The sequence below is a fragment of the Lactuca saligna genome, chromosome 5 (assembly GCF_052625555.1).
Source record: "Lactuca saligna cultivar CGN05327 chromosome 5, ASM5262555v1, whole genome shotgun sequence".
NCBI classification, from domain to species: domain Eukaryota; kingdom Viridiplantae; phylum Streptophyta; class Magnoliopsida; order Asterales; family Asteraceae; genus Lactuca; species Lactuca saligna.
The window spans coordinates 136,066,628-136,088,575 of record NC_136421.1 but is presented as its reverse complement, the minus strand read 5'-3'; positions in this window follow the sequence as shown (position 1 = coordinate 136,088,575).

The following is a 21,948-nucleotide window of genomic DNA, read 5'->3' as shown; positions in this document are numbered from 1 at the left end:
TGTCTTTTTATTGATCCGAGATTTGGTTTTAGGTTTGGAATCTTCGTCTTCTGCAGGAGTGAAGGGATCGGGTTTGAAGGCAGAGGGTTTAGGAGGTAAGTTCCTGAGTTTTCTTTGAATATCATCCCATTGAGTTGATACTCCTTCAACATCTTTGTAGACAAAGTGAAGATCAGCTTTATCACTTGGCTCCCAAGATCTCTACATGCATAAGGAATAATGGGTATTAAGACTTAAGAGATTACATGATAAAAGTTATAGAATCTGAATTACAATATAAATCATACCTTCATATATCTTTCCTGCCCATCAAAAGCCCTTTGTAGTTTCAGCTGACTTTTGGTAGAAGCTAGGATTTAAAAAAAGCAATTAAGTTAGCTTTATCAAATTTAATACATGAATTTGGTAACTTTTTAAGGAAATTGATAGTAAGAACATGTGTCTCCAAAGAGCCAAAACCTCCTTCAGAATCAAGAATGTTGATTAGCTCTTCAAATCCTCCCATGATTGACTCAGTGAGCGACTCAACATATAAAACTGCATCTCGACCAATTCTAGTTAACTGCATCAACCAATCAATATTCAGTAAATTTTCCTTCAAAATATAAAATAAAATTTACATATAAAATTTAGAGTAAGTTACACTTTCGGCCCCTGTTCCAAGTAAAGTTGGGAACAAGAACCAAAAATGTTACAAGCCTTCTTTTCCAGTAGACCATTCCCTTCGGATAACAAGCCTTCTTTTCCAGTAGACACTGTTGCTTTCTCCAAATGTCTTATGTTAATTGAAGATCGTGCAGAAGTAACAATCATTAAAATTGATAACCAATCTTTACATAATTCCTGTTTATGTAATTTTTTTATACATTATATACATGAGTATAAATATAAATAAATTAAACAAAACCATGTCACATATTTGAATGGATTAAAATTAAAGATTATACTTACTGATAAATCACATGTAATTGCAGAGATATTTCCACCCTATGGTTTTGGAATATTTTCAAGATGGTCAATTTTTTTTTGGAAAAGCCCTATTAGAGTGGTGTCCAGGTCAAGAGCATAATATTAACTGCATTGTCAACTGTCATTCCAGGTATAACCTTCATCAATACTTGCACAACATATTCCCTCTTGTTGTAGTTGTCATTGTGTAGCATCACTCTATATGGTGGTGCCATTTTCCTTGATTTCCTTAAAAAAAAAAAAAAAAAAAAAAAAAAAAAAAGGTAAATCGACCTAATCTTTTACTTTATGCATTTCAAACTTCATTGAAAGTGATACAATACCTCAAGTCAAACTCAGACTCTCTTCCAGGAGTTGTTTTCTCTATTACTGGCTTATCTAACACCCCGACACCCTTTTCCAGCCTTGGAGGCGCCATTGTCATAACTGTGATCCATTTTGTGCTTTGTTTATGAAGCAGGTATTTGTCCCCTGTGTATGGTAGAGTAATCCGTTTATGACAATTATTTCTTAGAGCAAAGTAACAATTCTGATAACAAATAGAAATGTTCAAATGTCTGTGAAGTAAAAAGAATGATTCTTGGTTAAGATTCAGCATGCTAGGTGTATTCAGTAAAAACCGGACGCGGACCTCTGAAGATGACGGGTAGGATAAACCATACCCTCTCACAGCTGTAAAAAAATTGTGTAAATATTTAAACCCGAGCCTCAAGGGTAAAAGGGTAATTAAACATTTTATACCCTCACCTACAATGTATTTGTGGGATCATTTGCATTCTACACGTGTTGACAAGTCAAACTTGTTAATATATATATATATATATATATATATATATATATATATATATATATATATATATATATATATATATATATATATATAGAAAAAACAATAATTTATGAAGTAATATCTGCCCCCACCTATTCACAGAAGCTCTCTCTTTGCATCATAAAAGTCACATGGCCTGCCATAATATGGTCTTTTGCACCCATCCTCACAAAGATACGATCAACGGGGAGACATCTTAAAGATTTGCGCGGGCACATCTGCCCCCACCTGGAACATCCATCCATAACTAACTGTATGAATATTGAAAATAATACCTAATTGTATGAACATCCATCCATAACTAACTGGAGATCCTGTTTCAATATCAATTGCAAGAATAGAACAATATGGAGAACCAGTGAGGATCACTGATGACAAAAACACACATTCAAAATCAAGTTTAAAGAAATAGCAACTATGTTGCTACTGAGGGTAAAAAGTAAATTACATGGCTCAAGAGTATATAAAGTATAAACAATGTTGGTTCATTACCAAGTCCTTCACTGATAAATCTAACAGCTCTACAAGATTCACTGTGTGCACGAACTTTCAACACCCTGAAATGATAGTTTTTAGAGAAATCACATTATAAGAACGGTTTTTACTGACGAAATTACCCCTAAAAATGTTATCTAACAAAATGAGAGTCAACTACCTCATGGTGAGCGGATTCTTCAAGTGTATCTTTCCTGAAAGATGAAAGCCTGAAAGAAGCTGCAACAGTAGTAGTTGCAGCTGCAAGCACATCCTGGGCTTCCTTGTGCCTTCTCTCTTTTCTCCCTTGTTTCTTGACTTCTCTAAGCTCAAAAAGATATTGGCTCACCAACACAGCATCCCGGTTTCATTTTCTTAGTGTCTCAATCTCTTCTAGAAGAACCTTGATCACCTTTGAAATCAAATCATCTAAAACAATAAATAAAAAAACATCACAAAGTAAAACATCCAACCTTCTTATTTTGATACTTAGTAAGTTGCAATGATTAAATTTTCAAACTTACATGGTATCAAGGATGTCATTCATAGGATTTAAACAATCATGGTTCCCAAGATTGGAATTCACCCTGGTATCACACTTAGATTCTATAGCCTCAATTTGACCACTGTCAGAATTATTGACCAACAGATTAGAAGTAGGACAGGATTCTGCTGATATCTGCAAGAAAAAAAAGTTAAAGTTATTGTTAGATTCTCAAAGCCACCAATCTATAATCATCAATATACAATCACAAAGTTGATTATGTGACAACCTTTTCCATAGAATCAGGAGAAGACTGCCCCTGCTTATCTACAATGAAAGATTTATAATTTGGCTACCCTTAAAATCCTTTCCCTTCTCCACTTTTTCCTCTTTTTTCCTAGAATCCACACTCTCTTTCCCATTATGCCCCTGCTTATCTACAATGAAAGATTTATTATTTGCAGCAACAAACTCGTGTTTCTTTTGATGATTCCAATGGCTAACACTCCCCCTATTCCAATTCCCATTATGACTTCTGTTATTCCAACCTTTATTACCCTTATTAACACTATTATAGCTTCCTCTTTTGTTATTCCCTCCATTCCAATTACTACCTTTGCTTCCAGAAACATTGGGATGAATATCACCTGTACCGTACCCCTTCACAGTAGCAGTCCCTGCATTTCCAGATTTTTTTGTGACGATAGTGAACCCCTCACCATCTTTATCAATCACATCCTGAATATCACTTTTGACAACCTACCATTATTCCAGCAGTAACAACTATGGCTGGATAATTCTAAGCTTTTACCTATTCAAAATAGACACCCATCAGTAATTAACTTCAACATTTTCATTTGATGATATGTCAGATGGATTTATGTCAGTTAAACTGAAACAAGATACATTGGCACTCATATTATCAACTGGTGAATATGATTTCATGTAAAAGTAGAACTCTTCTTTCCGAGGATCACCCTATTCCTGCAATAGAGCAAGTCATTCACATTTAGAAAGAAACATACTAATATTATCATAGCATCCTGGTTTGAGTTTCCAAAACAAAAAAATATTATATATAAATCACCTCCCATTCTGCAGTTGTAAGAGGAATAGTTGGACCAAGCATTGTAGTCACAACATCTACAAATGGTACTCCAGCTATAGTAGCCTTAAATAAATCAGGTCTCATGTTCACAACAGCACCAATAAGAAACCCCCCTGCACTTCTTCCATTAATGGATAGCTTTTCTTTCGTACAATATTTCTTTTGGTCTGAGAAGTTTGAGTTCCACCTATGTCGTTGGGTGATTGAAGGCGATGAGGCTGCATTTTCTTCTTAGAGAGAGGGAGGGCAAGAAAGTAAACAAAAACCTCACAGATTAGAGAGGTTATCGAAGCCAGTAAGGGGAACACCAATGAAAAATCCAACGAATTATTGAGAGAAAAACTGATTTTTGTTTGTTTAAAAGCTAGCGAAGTATCAAGAAATTTCCAATCCAGGAGAATTCAGAAAGCAGATAGATAGGTACCTGATTTGACTAGAAGCGCAAATGGACTAGGGTTTGTAAATTTAAGGAGTCATTGTAGATGGAGTAGGGTAGAGGTGAAGAGGAGTTCAGTTACGAATTTTATGTTGAGATTATTGTGTCTAAATTTCGCCATAAAGAGACGATCGAGAGAGAATGGTCTTCGATTTTTGGAAGGAAGCGAGGCTGTTACAGAGAGGGGGGATCAGACTCACATGGAGATCTAAGGAGAGAGTGAGTGGTCTTCGATCCGATCGAGATAGAATCATTTCCATAAAGATACGATCAAGGAGAATCGTCTTGAGAGGGGAAATTATTTGGGAAGAACTTGAAGCATTTGAAACCCTAGACCTTGATTCGATGTAACTTGATAGTGGACATTGTAGATTGCTAGATTGAAGACCTGGAGCGATCCCTTGTGAAGAAAGTTGCGTGATTACAGAGAGTCCTTATTGACCGGATCGGAAGATTCCATCAATGGATCTATCGGGTTTGGTTAAATCCCTAGTTTGGAATGTGCTACATCTGGTTCATGAACTTGCCAAGTCAATTAGGGTTTTTTTTAATGAAAAATGAAAGGGGTTAATGGATTAGGATGATGTTGTACCTGAGAAAACAAAGAAAAGAAGGAGACCTCGCAGATCAATTACGATTCACCTTCGAGGTTTACAGAGAGACGGGAGGTAGAGAATGAAGGGAGATCTAGAGGAGAGAGTATCAGAGAGGGGAGACTGGATTGCAAGGATGAAAAATAGATAGAAGATAGAAAAAACAAGGCGGGTTTTCAAAATTTTGGGGATTTCGTTTCCCCCTTCATTAACTAAAAGCGCGTTTCATTAAAATTATAAAGCGACATGTACAGACGACGTGCGTTTAAGATAAAGCGCCCTCCGTGTTTCTAATTTTTTTTCTTGAGACACTAAATTAAGGGCACGCAATAATGCGTGACGTAAATCCTTACCTTTTTTTGGAGAGATAACACTATTTTAAGGGCACGTCCTATTGCGTATCGTTAATCAGCGCGTGTCGTAAAAAGCGCGTCGTTAAAGGTCTTTTTTCTAGTAGTGATAATAAAGCGTGGAATAACTTGTTGGAATTATCTAAACCAGTAACCCTTTCTGAGAAGCATCGAAACAATATAGTAAATAGGACAATCCATATTGGTGGCAGAGAAGACTTTCTGAATTTCTACAACACGTACAAATCATAATTGTAACCATTATACTTGAGGAAGAAACCAATTCATGGTTTGTATTAGCATCACCAATTTTCAACCGTAACAACTTGAAAAAAATCATTCTTGGTAATTGCAATCTTGTGCCCTTGAGCATTGAAAATCATCACATCCATCTTCTTATTGTAACTTGCAGAAGGTAAAACCAAAATCAGGGCAGAAAGAGGAACATCTTCATGATGAGTTTATGCCCTCTTCAAAATTGAATGATTTAGACAATAAATTTTTGGTTGAACATCAGTAGAGTGCTTGGATGCATCAAATCAACAATTATATTATGATTTTCTTGATAATGAGATGATATGGTGAAATGGGTTGATCAATAAAGGAAATATGATCAACACATGACTCCATTTGGGATTTGATTAATGAAAACACATAAAAATTCGAAAAAAGGAGAAGTATAGCTTGCAATACTCTTTGTCTCTATGAATCGTCTGAATGCGTAACAAGAATAATTATGTGTATTTTGGGTATTTATACATAGTAGAATGGCAATCGTCATGTTTGAATTTGAAAATTTTAGGTTTCTAGGAGAGATAAATCGCCAAAGACATCCCATAATTATCCATCTAACCCCATGTTAGAGTTGAGTACCACACTAATCATCATGTTAAAGAGGTCTAATAAGAACTTGTATGCTCAGTCTATCTTCACCAGAAATAAAACAACCGTCTTCCATTGTGTTTGCATGAATGTCTTCGCAAAAGAATCAAAAAGGATTTGTTCGCAACATAAATACATGCGATTTCGGTTTGCAGAACCAAGTAAAAAAGAGTCTCATCATAATCAAGTTTATAATGATTGGAATCATAAACTAGAATTGCTAAAATCATGGTTCAAGTTGGTTGTACTTGAGACCAAGAGGATTTTAAGTGCAAGAGTGTGCCAAAGAAAAAGATATAACCAAACAAAAGTTATAGGAATAGGTGATATTCAAAATAAACTTTGATATGAAAGTAATGTGATCCCAAGCAAAGATTTTCTTCCTGTAAAGTCAAGAGAGACCTTGAAGTGTCAATGTGGTTTCTCGTTAAATTACAATCATCAACTTGTTAAGAAGTGAGGAAGGGTCTCTTTTGATTGGTTTAAAAGGTAGGGTAGTTTTCAAAAATATATGCAACTTAACATAAGTGCAGTGATATGAAAGAAAAAACTTTAATGATCAGTGTAACCATTTCAAGAAATGAATTGTAAGATGTAATTGACAAAAGGATTACAAATGTTCAAACGAAAATCCTATAGCCTAGAAAAGAAAATCTACATCCATTGGGATGAAACGATATGGAATAAATCAGTCTCATTACAATCTCACAAACAAATGAATTTTGATATTTTAACCATGAAATTAGGGTATAGTAAAACATACCGCATTTCTCTGTCAATTCATAGTTTCATGCTAGATTTTTTCAATTCACTGTCAATTCATTATGGTTTAGAAATTGTGAAACCTATTTCAAGTTTGTTTAAACCTGGGATGTTATGGGTTCGAAGTTTGGTTAAGAAAGACCATATTACCTCTGTTATAAGAATAAGTGACCAAGCATGCATCTATTAACTCCGAACATGAGTAGAGAAAGGTAGCTCGATGATTTCTGCTAGTACAATCTATTAGAAAGAAATTCTTAGAATTAAGAAATTTCATTAAGGCTTCACAAACAAAGAATCTATGAGGCTTAGGACAACATCCTGCATCATGCTTCTAGGGACACCTAACTAGTTAATGGCATTGCAAAACATAAAATTTTTCCCGTCAAATTTTGGGTTTTTATTCAAAATTAGTTTCATAAACATGATTTTAGCAACAAAATACTCGAGTATTTTAGAAAAATTATAAAAAAGTTATAACCAACCATGGATCTTCTTCCAAAGTATGGAAAGAAAACAAGCACAAAAGAAGAAGAAGAGTTTAACAACCTTTGTAGACTTTGAATCCTCAAGGAAGGCTTGGAATTTGATGGAGAATGTGGAACCTTCGAGATACCAACATGAAACCAACTTGATTTAAGATGCTAGTCTTGTAAAACTCATATAACTCTTAAGCTTAAAGTTCATATCCAAATATGAACTTCAAGAGAGAAAATAAGAGACAAATATTCTTTATAAGATGAAAAAAGGAGTGAGTAAGCATTCACCCATGCATCTTACATTTTTGTGCATTAAGAAGAAAGAGAGAAATATAAGCCTCATATTTATAGGCATAAAGTGAATTCTTGGACCATAATTCCTTAACATTTTAAGCACCTTATGTCCCTAAGCTCTACTTGTCTCCTTATGCTTTAAGTGTAATGCCCTGGTCCAAATCGTTTCCTAATGCGCGGTGGTGACTAAAGATTGGGTATCATCAGGATTTGGGTGTGGGTGATGTAACTTAGATGATACGAGAGTTTGGGTTGTGTTTTGGAGCTAAGAGGTATATCAATAAAGTTTCGGTTCGGGTTTATATGAAAATTGGATTTTAGTTCCGGAAGGTAAGTATGAGTTATTAGAAATGCAGAGCTTCTTGTTACCTTTTCTTGGATATAAGGATTGTCGAAAACAAACTTATAACGAAGAAGTTATGGCCTTCGGAAGTTTGGTGAAATTAGGGTTTAACCAGGTACGCGGGACATACAAAAGTGTATGCATGGCGTACTAGGGTTAAGGTCAGTACGCGATGTGTACATTAGCGTAGGTTGGGCATACTAAGAAAAGTGGCCACGGATGTTCTTTGGACTACGCATGGCGTATAGGAATTACGCATATCGTACTCCACTCAGACCCAAATCCTATTTTAGGGTATTGGATCCTATTTAAGCTCCTTATCTCATCACCTAACCCTAATATTTTCATCCTCCATCCCTCTAAACCCTAGAATCGAAAATCTAGCCCCCATTTGAGTGGTTTTTGAGCTTTGGTGGTATTTCATACTTTTTGGTGTTCATAGAAGAAGAAGGAACTTCTTGGAGAAGCGTGTGATTTCTTGAAGCTTTTGGATCCAAAATTGTTGCATCTTGATCTACATTTTGGAGGTATAAAGTTTCTATCTTGATAATCTTATATGTTAGATCTATTTTATGGAGTATTTTATGCATTTTGGAGTCTTTGTGTTAAAGATGGGTTTTTAATCTACTCTAGAAGAAATGGGTGTTAGGTCTTAGCTCCATTCAATCCTAAGGTTCATAAAAATGCAATCTTTATGGTGTATTTTGGTCCATGCAAGCATTAAGATCTTTGTTAAGTCCTTATTGACCTTTCGAGTCCCTTTTTCCATGTAAGCACGTAAAGTTGCCAACTTTACGTGATAAGTAGTCTTATGGAATTAGATCTGAGAGTTTGACAATTTATCTTAACTGATTAAGGACTTTTTGGAGTGAAAAGGTGGTTTGAGGAGTACATGGATCATACTTAAGAGTACACTTAGCGTAATGCTGAGGTTGTGCATAATGGATTTGTACAGTATGCTTCGAGGGCAAGTACGCGGGGGTACCATTCGGTTACGCTGGGCATACTCAGCAGTGTGTCATTTTGAGCTTTTGAGGTTTGGTCCATTGTTGATTTTCTTGGTTGGGCCTTGTTGGGCCATTAGACTTCTATGTTAGGATTCTGGTTTGTATCTTTAGGGATCCTTTGGATTTAGGCCCATGATGGGTTTTGGGGGCCCAATTTAGAAGATTGGGCCATATTGGGATTTGGATCATCATTTAGGATATGGACCTTGGAAGTAGCCAAGTTGGGCCTTGGCTTTGCGCTAAGCGAGTCAAACATGTAGAATGGTCTTTTACCCTGGTTTTGGGCTATGTAGTGTAGACTCTCGGTTATGGGTTGGAATTTAGATATTAATTGGATGTTATTTGATATTAATAGTGCGAGGATTTTCCGGACCAACAGTCAGAGATTCATTCAAGTGATTATCGGTGGATTGAGGTGAGTTTCCTCACTGTATTTAGCGGGTCTAAGGTACGAATGTCAGACCATGATTTGTTATGCAAGAATACTAGATGTTTATTTGACTCTTGTGTGTGTATGTGCTGGTATGCTTACTGGGCGAGGCCCGTTATGTGTTTGGTCAGGGCCCGTTATACTCAGTGTGTGGGGCCCATTATATTCAGTGGGTGGGGCCCATTATGCGAGTGTGGGTAGGGCCCGATACACTCATTGGGCAGGGCTCATTACGTGTTTATTTATGTATGGTATGTGGTATTTGGGGAACTCACTAACTTTTGTACTTACAATTTTTATGGTTATGGTTTCAGATATTTCCGGTTTGTAAAGGAATGGCCCAACTTAATCGCAGTGCATTCACCCCATGTTTCCACATGATGATGATTTTGGGATTGTACTATGATAATTGTTTTCTTACAAAGTACTTTTGAATATTTAGCAAAGGAGTATTGAATGTTGACTTAAATATAATTAATGTTTTTGTTGAATTAAAATCAAAATTTTTACCTCATAATTTAGGGATGTTACATTAAGGCATGTCTTTCTTTTGCATAAAATAATCAAAAGGCCATACATAGTCTAACTACTTAGGGATTTTATAAACGAAAGTCAAAGTTTTATAAATTTTATAAACTCTCTTATAAAATGGAAAACTTAACTGTTAGGATAAAGACAAAAAGTCTTTCTAGTCCAAAAAGATATACATGACTTTATAAATCTTACCATATGATATATTATATTAATTGATAATAAAAATTATTATTTCTAAGAAATAAATAAATTTTAATTAGTTATAAAAGTTTATTGAATATTTATAAATATCAATTTCAAACAAATAATCAACTTTATCAAGTTGTTGTTACTGTGACCCATTAGTATCATATGTTAATTAGTAATATCATTTTAATACGACTCTTGAGCATACAAGATCTTTCAATTTCCCACTTGCACAAGGCTCATATTAGACTGATATAGATAGTGGTGAACGTCTATCAACATTTCACTACCCTCAACAACATACGACTTTGTGCCATTATATCAACACCCAATTCCCAAATGCCCAAGGCTACAATTGGTATATAGTGTAAGCTTATTGGTTATCCCTTTGTTATAGACATCATGTTGAACAAGAGATACAGATTGCGATCAATAACATTAGGTGTTAAACTTTAGGTAAGTTGCCTTAGATGTCTAACTCTTAACACATAAGAGGAACAAATCCCATCTTGACTACGTAAGCATTTTGCATAGTTCACACCATACCTGGAAATGGATTTTATAATTGCCCGGTTAAGGACCAACATTTCACCATATCAAAGCGCATCACTCCCTATACTTAAGTCTCACTATGTATATCAGGTGTTAAGGATACAAAGATAATACCTTTTAATCGAGTATCATTCATGATAGCGATCCATCAGATGATCTTGATGTGAGTCAGTTCAGTACTAGTTCTTTGACAAGTATCTGTGAAACTTGGTTAAAACTCATTGCCTACCTTCATCTGGTGAAAGTCAACCAATCCAATTTATATTAGTCTTACTTCATAATTTCTCCCACAATTATCACCGACTATGAACTATTAGAATAATAAGATTATTCATGGATTAAACATGTTATTATAGAACACAACAAGTATTGATGTTATGATCATATCCTAGTATATCAAAACATTATATAATAGTTGTTGTCACAATGTTCTATATCCAAATACTAAATCCAAATAAAAATCCCATTTCTACAATAATAAAGTCTTGTAGCTGAAATTGTGAATTTTGTGAATACCATCATATGTATATTTGACTTTACTCTAGGTATAGTTAAATATATTATAGTATATGATTGGTCTTCTTTCGTGACATAGAGTCTCTTAGCTTTATTAACTATATACTTGAAGTCACGAAGATTTCTATGTGATCCTTGAATGGAAGAAATCAAAATGGTTTTTTAATGAACTCATTCAACTAATCATGTTAGATTTCATCTTCTAAAGTGGTGTATTCTTATTTTGTAGTAGATTGTGTCATTTTGTTTTGCTTGGAACCCATTCTAACTAAATGTACTCTTCATCCCACATTGAAGTCGTAATCCAATTATGATTCATAATTATCTACATGGAGATTTTATTCTAAACTAATTGTATCATATACATTATATTAGTTCTTCTAAATTACTCTTAAAATGTTCATATAGTAATCTAGTGGCTTAACCGTGAATCTAATTGGTGTTTTATGATATGCTCATAGTATGATCATATACCAGGTCTTATGCATAACATGGCATAAATGATAGATTCATTTTCCAAGAAAATCGAATATAAATCATTTCAGCTAGTTTAAACCTAGGAGCTAGGTCCTTTTGAGGTTGGATCAAACTTAGTTCCATGTGACAATGCCAAGATTTCTCTAACTGAATCTTCTATTTTGATTTCTTTCAAGGAATTATCAATATATACATAAAGATATAAAACTTATAACATTCATTTTATCTATCTATATAGATTTTACATTCTAATAATGTATCTTGTCATTCCTAAGTCTTTCATCTTAGAAACACATTCCAAGTCAAGGTGAAAAGGCAACATGGTCAGAATGTATGTTCTCATGATTAAGTATGTCTCATTCATACAAGAGTAGTAATGTCACTATGATCTCACTAGCTTTTAGTAAACACACATGTTCTATTAATTTTGATATAAAAGCATAACTTGTGGTTTCATATTAAAATGATGATTGCAAAATTGAGATATTTGCTTCATATCTACAAGTGGATCTCAAGCTTTACACATTTTGTTAGGATAACATGGATTAAGAAAACCTACAGGCTAATCTATATAGATATCATAAAGTAGATGTCTATTAAGAAAAACGGTCTTTCTTGAAATCTATTTGCTATATGTCATATTAAGAATACGAATTTAAAGTAAATAATATCCTTGTTGATCTATTCATAGCTACTTATGAAAACTGTTTGATTATAGTCAATACCATGAGTATGATAAGGACCATAGTCAATGACATGATTATGAGAAAATCCTTTTATAAAAAGTCTTGCTTTAAATATGTATGGTTATCCATGTAATGTATTCTTTCTAGAAGAATCGCTTACTCCTTTTGGCCTGACTATGGAGAGGAAGGTTAATTAAGACCATACATGGTTATTATACATGGATGACATCTTATGTTCATGACTCCAATTCATTTATCAGATTTGAGATCTGACATAACATCTTGGTATTTGATGAATTTTCCGGAAACCATAAAAAAGCTCATCAATGAGAGATTCCACATTTCTCAAGTCATAGATGATTTCTACCATTAATGTAAAAAATTTGTGTTTGTGAATAGCTATTATTCTAGTTTAACAACCCCTTTTTAAAACTAGTGCCAAATATTACTACATCAGGCCATGGTTCTTGAGCTGGTTCAAGTTCCATGAACCTCCCACTCACTTTGTCATTAGAAGCTTACTTTCTACTAACCCAACTATCAAAGGAATAAGAAAACAAATTCTTGGTGGATATGCATATAATAATCTAAGCCACATTTAGAGTATTATATAATATCTATTTAGTAGATTTTGGGTTTAATAGCTTTAGTCCAACATAGGCTTTAAATCCACAAAACATTTAATAAGATATGGATGGAACCTTTCCAAACAAAATCTTATGAAGAAAATATTATATCTACTTGTTAGTTGGTGTTTGTACTCAACATATAATTAATAGTGTTCTAGGTTATCTACTTGTTACAAGATTAGAAATTAATAGAAAATGTTATATCTACTTGTTACAAGACTAGAAACTTAAGCAACTGCTTAAACTCTTTAACAAAGGACAATTAACAACTAACGAGAAACAAAAGACAACTAGATTCAATAATGGAGGAGACTTCTGTTTAGGTTTGAATCATTTATTCCTATGGTTGATTTTATGGCAACTGTAATGGATTAATTGGATCTGGCTACCGATTAGTGTGATTAGGTCCACGTTTACTATTATTAATCCTTAGAAAACAAATTAATTCAAGCAGTGATCAAGTGATTAAACTAATAGATTTCCTAGTTTATTGATCCGGGTTAAGTAAGACTTGTAATGAGCTAATCAAATATGCTAATTCAATTAACTCATTGTTGATGGTTCGTCACACAGGCTCACACATTAACGTACCTATTTTCTATTTAATCCTAGTTTCACGTTCGCTATTCCTAGGCATATAACAATGTTTTCACATAAATCATATGAGATTAGCAACTAAGAGATGTTCATGCAACTTAATTACTGGTTAATTAACAGAAAATAGTTGTAATTAACACATAAGGTTCTTTAACAAGCTAACAAAAAAATCACCAAATTAAATTAATCCATTCATAAAATCAAACCATATTCATAAAATCATCTATCCTAAATAGAAGTTATGAGTTTTTAGCTCATGTCTACAAGAAATAACAAACTAAAAACATAATCTAATGACTGAAACATGGTTCATGCAAAAGATTAAGATAAAAGTAATGTGTTATTGCCTTTGATCTTCTTCTAAATTGATATCTAAGTTCAAATCTCGAAAACCACAGCTTCTAAGAACCCTTCTGGCCTCCAAAAATCATCCTAAACTTCCCCCATTCGTTAGGGTTCGAATGAGAAGCATTTCTATATATATTCTGGAAATAGGGGCGACTCAATGATTCCAGTGACCGAATCGACGAGTCCAACACTTAAAATCCGTGGACAACAAGTTAGCGTAAAGAATCGCGAAACTTCTTACCAACTCGTCGAGTTGATGGCCAATTCGTCGCATCCATTTGGAATCAACATTTTCTCAAAACACGAAAGTCATCTGAAATTGTGTCTGTTTTTCAGAACATTTTGAATCTCATCAAGTGGAATTACGGTTCATCAAATATGGCCAAAACACTGATGAGGGGTCAAGCTGTCCATCAACATCCTTCTTTCTTCAAAATCTAAGATCCAAGCTTCCAATTGCTAAGTCCGCTTCCTTTTGCTTCCGAGCACATTTTTTAGGCTGAAATACAATTTAATCACGATTAAGTACCTTTTTTTTTTCCATAAATTGCAATAAATTAGCCAAAAAGTATTAAAATTCTATATGAAATATATAGCTAAATATGCACATATCAAAATACCTCACACTTAACTTTTGCTTGCACCCAAGCAATACTGAATTTTAGCACACTAATATAATATAAGACAATCCCAATCAAACCCAACCATTATGCCAAGACCGCAATGCATGAATTTGTGTCAAAAAGTTTTCCTAAGGACGCCCTAGTTCTAAATACTCACAATCCTCATAAACACTTGCCCACTTCTTTTGAACAACGCTCATTTTATGCATCCCTCCGAATCCATCCGCATAAATCTTCTTAAGCTCAAAGTATTTTTGGTCAAGCAGCCCAAGCATACCTAATTTAGAAAGAATTACAACTTTTCGATACCACAATGGAGCTCTTTGGAATTCTTCACTTCTTTGATATTTGATCTTTGATTACTTTGAATTCACCACCTTTTTGATTTTTGGTATCTTCAACTTTTTGAATTTCTTCAGAATTTTGATCTTTGAATTTATACTTTGATAGCTTCATAAACTCTTTCAACTTTTTGGTAATTTCTCTCTTTTTTTCATGTAACTCACTTTTTTTTTCACTTAAATCCTACATGCTTAAGCAAGGGTGCTCAAGTTCAACCTTTATCGGTTAAGGCATTAGTCTTAGTGCAATGACTACTTAAGCTTTCCTGGATACATTTCTGGTACACAATGCTAAACATATTGCGATCCTCAAATTAAGCGAGGTTGTGTTTTTATCTCATGATTTCACTAGAATAAAGGGGGCCATAAATGCACTGTAACGTATGTAGGCTCAACTAAACATTTGGGTCCTCAAAGAATCATCAAACACAATACTAGCATGGAATCATAATTGCTTTTACCATACTTTTCTGAATTAACCCTAGCAATTTTTATGCAATTTTTTTTTCAAATTTAAACCTAGGATTTTAATTTAACTAATGTAACGAACCCCCTACCCCACACTTAATTTATGCAATGTCCCCATTGCATGTTATGCATGATAAAGAACATAAAAGTAAAGAGAGAATTAGAACAAACTCCCCTGGGATAGTAGTGACGAGGGTGATCTTCTTCAATTTAGCTCCATCTTCAGCTGACTTTAGGCATGAGAACAGCTCATCCACGCCTTGGGTGTCAAAATCTGGAGATGGTTGATAGCTCTAAGTATTTAGGAAAAAGCTTCTTGGAAAACTTCAAAAATGGGCTTCAAAAAATAGTGTCAATGCCCGCCTTGAATGGAATCAAATTGAAAACTTGAAAGAAAATTGATTGAGCAACTCGCCGAGTTATAAGTGAAGGCTTGCCGAATTGGTTCGTGACTCAGGCAGAAAACGTGAATTTCCTCTAGAACTCGTCGAGTTTAGATGTGCACTCGACGAGTTTAAGGTGTTGAACATGAATTTTCTTCTTTCTGCTTCAGTTCTGATTTTGTGGTCAAAGAGGGTATTAAGGTAATACACCTCCTTATACTCTTCAGTGATGAGACTCCATTTAGAAAATATAAACATCGAACTCAATATATCACTCAAAGTCTTCTAATCTTCTCGTAAACAACTTGACCCCTCACTTTATTTTCCTCATGCTTTATGAAATTGCTCTAATCTCACCCTAACTTCTGCAAAGATCAATGACAAAAAACTACATAATAACAGGAAAAAAACATCAAATTAACATTCCTACATTACCCTAATAAACTAGAAGTTTAGAAAAACCAAACTAAACACACAAAATAAAAAGAAAAAGAAAAAGAAAAGCAAACTCTAATGACGGGTTGCCTCCCGTAAGCGCTTCTTTTTGTACGAGTCTTGAGCTGGACTCCCAGCTTAATAAACTTCCAATAAACTCAATGCCAATCCATCAATTGCATTAAATATTTTCTTTGGACCAATTTGTAAAATTTGGCTCTCTTCTTCTTAATTGGCCAAACAAGCTTGAATACATAAAACCCAAGAATTCTGATAAGGGTTGAGACTGGTTGGGTACAAATCAGAAACGGATCGTGCTTCAGAACTTTATTCAAAGTTGGAATCGTCACCCCATACTTCGAAACACAAACCAGAAATACACGGGGCCATGTCGTGGTAACAGTCAAACCATGTTGTGGTTCCCGAAATTCATCTTGTTCTTGTTCTTCATCTGACCCTTCTACCAGTAACCTTTCCAGCTTCTCCAAATCTCTTTCTGGATTAAATTCTTCATCTTGTAAATCTAGCTCTTGTAACTCAGATTGCTCTTGTTTATAAGGCAAGATTTTATCTAACCATCTTCCAAATTTCTTCAAATCATCATCTGAGTCATACTCCTCATCTTCTTACTCAATTTCATGTACTACTTCCTCGAAAAACATCAAAAGCATCGACATTTGGACAATACATAATAAATAAATAAAAATAAAAACTAAACTATATAAAAAATAATCAAAAAATAAAATAAAAAAATGATAATAGTTAGCAAATAAAATTAACTATTTAGAACCGTTGCCCGACAACGGCGCCAAAAACTTGATGTATGTGGAATGCACTAGTTTTAATCCTACTAACTTAGACACATAAATAAACACACGAAAGGCAGTGTACATATTGATTAGTAGCTTAGTTCAAGTAAGTAGGGTATCAAACACAGGGAACGGTAAACAATAAGCATTATTACTAATATCATCTAAATAAAACAAGTAGAAAGAAGGGTTTTTATCTAGTTTTACAAGACTAGAAACTTAAGCAACTACTTAAACTATTTAACAAAGGACAATTAACAACTAAGGAGAAATAAAGACAAATAGATTCAATATGGAGGAGACTTTTGTTTAGGTTTGAATCATTTATTCATATGGTTGATTTTATGGCAAGTGTAATGGATTAATTGACTTTGGCTACCGATTAGTGTGATTAGGTTCACGTTCGCTATTACAAATCATTAGAAAACAAATTAGTTCAAGCAGTGATCAAGTGATTAAACTAATAGATTTCCTAGTTTGTTGATTCGGGTTAAGTAAGACTTGTAATGAGCTAATCAAATATGCTAATTCATTTAACTCGTTGTTGATGGTTCGTCACACAAGCTCACACATTAACGTACCTATTTTCTAGTTAACCCTAGTTTCACGTTCGCTATTCCTAGGAATATAACAATGTTTTCACATAAATCATATGAGATTAGCAACTAAGAGATGTTCATGCAACTTAATTACTGGTTAATTAACAGAAAATAGTTGTAATTAACACATAAGGTTCTTTAACAAGCTTAACAAAACAAAATCACCAAAATAAATTAATCTAATCATAAAATCAAACCATATTCATAAAATCATCTATCCTAAACAGAAGTTATGAGTTTTTAGCTCATATCTACAGCAAATAACAAACTAAAAACATAATCTAATGACTGAAACATGGTTCATGCAAAAGATTAAGATAAAAGTAATGTGTTATTGCCTTTGATCTTCTTCTAAATTGATATCTAAGTTCAAATCTCAAAAACCACAACTTCTAAGAACCCTTCTGGCCTCAAAAAATCATCCTAAACTTCCCCCATTCGTTAGGGTTCGAATGAGAAGCATTTCTATATATATTCTGGAAACAGGGGCGACTCAACGAGTCCAATGACCGAATCGACGAGTCTATCACTTAAAATCCGTGTATGGCAAGTCAACGTAAAGAATCGCAAAACTTCTGACCAACTCGTCGAGTTGATGGCCAAATTGTAGTCCATTTGATGTGTGTGGAATGCACTAATTTTAATCCTACTAACTTAGACACATAAACAAACACACAAAAGGAAGTGTACCTATCGATTAGCAGCTTAGTTCAGGTAAGTAGGGTATCGAACACAGGGAACGGTAAACAATTAAGATTATTAATAATATCATCTAAATAAAACAAGTAAAAAAAGAAGGATTTTTCTCTAGTTTTACAAGACTATAAACTTAATAAATGTGACACCCCAAAACCGAAATGGCGGAAACGTTCGGGGGTGGAGGACGTCATGTACAGTATCACAACAAAGCATAGTAGTAAACAAGCAACAACATCATTCATTGCATTAATAATATAATTTAATACAAGTTATTTTGAAAAAGTTTATCAGCTTTAACGTTAGTGAGTTCATGAGCATTTTAGTGTCATTGTTTGTATGAAAATGTTTGTAAGTGTCTGATGTATAAGTTTGTAAATGTTTGTAGTAAAATTTTGACTTAAAAGTTTGTAAAATTTTAAATCTCCTAGAAATCCTATATTTTCTACTAAATGTAGCCTTCTACCAAGGCATCAAATGTTATATATGTTTTTTTTTTCTTGTATGAGTGTGTATTTTCCCAAAAGTAACTATCATTAACCAAAAATATTGTTTTTACATTGCTCATTATGTAAGAAGATCACAATGTGAAATGCAATGGGGAAATAATAAAGTGATGTAGTGTTGTATTATAGTAGCTACTGTTGTACTATCTACCTCAATCCGGCCGTTAATTAAGGTGTAATGTGAAATGGTTGCACCATACTATCGACTAATAACACAACGATGAAAGACGTCGGAAGTAATGACATTTGGCGCTCGTAGACTTGCAAGTCCCACTGTAGCGAATAACTAGCTGTAGGATAGTCAATCCATTATAGATCTATACACAAATTCATGCTCTCCCTCTAGGAGATTCTGGATACAAATCGAGCCATGACAACGATGCTATGCCCCGAACAATGGTTCACATTTATGTTATAGTATACTTGTATACGTATTGTGTGTACTAGATTATTGTATGTTCTCTCTATCTAGTATGTAGTATGTTCATTTATATAGTGTAGTGTATTTATTGTTTCTCATTATAGTATTCTCTATATATTTCTCATCATAGTATGTTTGTATAGTTTCTCATGATAGTATGTTTGTATAGTTTCTCATAATAGTAAGTTCTCTTAGTTTCTCATCATAGTATATTTGTATAGTTTCTCATAATAGTAAGTTCTCTTAGTTTCTCATCATAGTATATTTGTATAGTTTCTCCTAATAGTATGTATTAACTCATGAATGAACTAACTCTTTGTATGCTTCATTGAACTAGAAGTAATGAGTAGTATCTTCCTAAAATATACCTATTATAGTTTACTAGTAGAATTGATTGTATGACTGAATGTATTGAACTGATCACTTGCTGAAAACTAGTTGGATCATTATGATCTTAGATGGCACGTCTAGATCATATGTGGAGCATCAAGACATTGATGGATCATTTGGAATATTGATGGCTCATCAGAAACATTGTTAACTCATTCACAACTCTATGGCTCAACAAGAGTTGATGGCTCGACAAGAACACTTGGTGGCTCAATTCAAGTCAATGGATCAACATGATCACATTGATGGCTCAACAAGATTGCACATGACACATCATGTACGATGAAGGCATGCCAAAATGCTCAAAGGAACATGAATTTCGTCCATGGTCCATCATGAACATGTGGTGGTACATCTTCAAGTTCAAGACACTATCCAACATTCAAGAAACTACTCAACATGATCAACAACATGTCTGGAAGTTGATGTCATCTAAGAAGACAATTGAGCAACATGATGCTCATGTTGCTCATCACTTTTTCAATGTTGATCAAGAAAGTTCAAGAATTATGAAGACTCATAACTTGGATGGAACCCTAACGGAATACTAACGGAATTGGAATATTCCATCCATTCTCTGTTAAGTATGGCAAAGGTGTCAAATGATGACTTAGTCATGATGACGTGTCAACACCTAATTGGTCAAGCCATGTCATGGGCTTTTCCAAAGCCTATAAATAGGCTCCTTGGGATCCATTATAAAGTTGCTATTTTCTGATCATTCCTGCTCATTCTGCACAAATTGCTGCCTAGACTAGTCTTCAGAGAGCCATTTGAGAGTTTTAGTGTATTCTACATTCAAACACTTGTAATTGAATCTTCATGAATATGAGAAACATCTGAATAATTGATCTTGAACATTAAAAAACGTTTTTCTATTAATTTGATTGATTCACAACTCTTTATTTTCCGCACTACTTGCTACTTGACGATTTTGAAACTTTGTTTTAGTATTTTCAACACTTGGACTATTCTAGTCTAGGTTTACTGGATTATTCTCATTTCTTCAGAGATAAAGGGAAACGGAGGTATTTGTCTCGGTCAACTTTATTTTCTTCAAGGACTGAATCAGTGATTTTCACTGATCAAATCAGATATATGAACCAAGTCAGCCGATTTTTGGGTTAGCAAACTGGCTGACCGAACCCAGTCAGCATAATGTCAAACAATCCCTAAGCCTTTGGGATGCATTTGATTGGAATAATAGACGTGGATTTGGTGTAGACCTGCACGAAAAGACCGGTCTTGGACCGAATCCTAAAAAAGACTAAGATCAGTTCGATTTAAAATGAAACTAGACCGAAAAAGACCGGTTCTAAAAAAGATTGTCTCGAGACCGTCCAAGACCGGTCCGAGAAAAATCAAGTCGGTCTTAAGACCAGTCCTACAAAAGATCTGACCGTTTCGAGACCGACACAAGACCGGTCTAAGACCAACCCTATAAATATATCATTTTTGTGTTAATTACATAATTTTTATCACACAGTATCTATCTTTTTTTTCTTTTTTTCTTCTATAAAACTTTAGTGTATCATTTTAATAAAGTTTAATCTATTATTTTGGTGTTAATCAGATATTTGTTAAGGGAAAACTAGAAATCAAAACAAAAAATCCAACAAAAACTGAAACCATACCAAAAAAACCCGAAAACTAAACTAAAAAAATGTGCACAGAAAGACCACGATACCGGACAAAAAATGACCAAGACCGATCCCAAAAAAGATCTGACCGAAAAAGACCGGTGTGAAAAAAGATGGACCGAAAAAAGATCGGCCCTAAACCGGGCGGGACCGGTCCGAAAAAAGACCGGACCATTTTGAAACCGACCGCAAAAAGATTGGATCGTTTCGAGACCGACCCGAAACCGGTAAGAAACTGCAAATGTGCATGTCTAAATTTTGGTGAAAGGGATTGCTTTGTGTATAGAATTGTCATTTGATATTTTGATATCTTTTAAGTCCGAATATATACAACCTGTTTTAATAAAATAAATAAATAAATAAATGCTGAAAATAATGATGATAATACAAATAAGAAGTACAATAATTATGCAAATGATTGTTGGACACCATTATTTATACATTACTTGTTACACCTATATATAATAATAGTTGTACAGATGATTCTGTATTTTATATCTATATAAGTGTTATACTTTTTCATTTGATTGTATATATGAAATTAATACTTGTAATTGTCTTTTGTATTTTATTATAAAATGCTTAAGTAGTAGATAAAACAGAACTTTTAATAAATTACCACTAGATAAAACAAAACTTTATTATAAAATGCTTAAGTAGTAGATATAATAT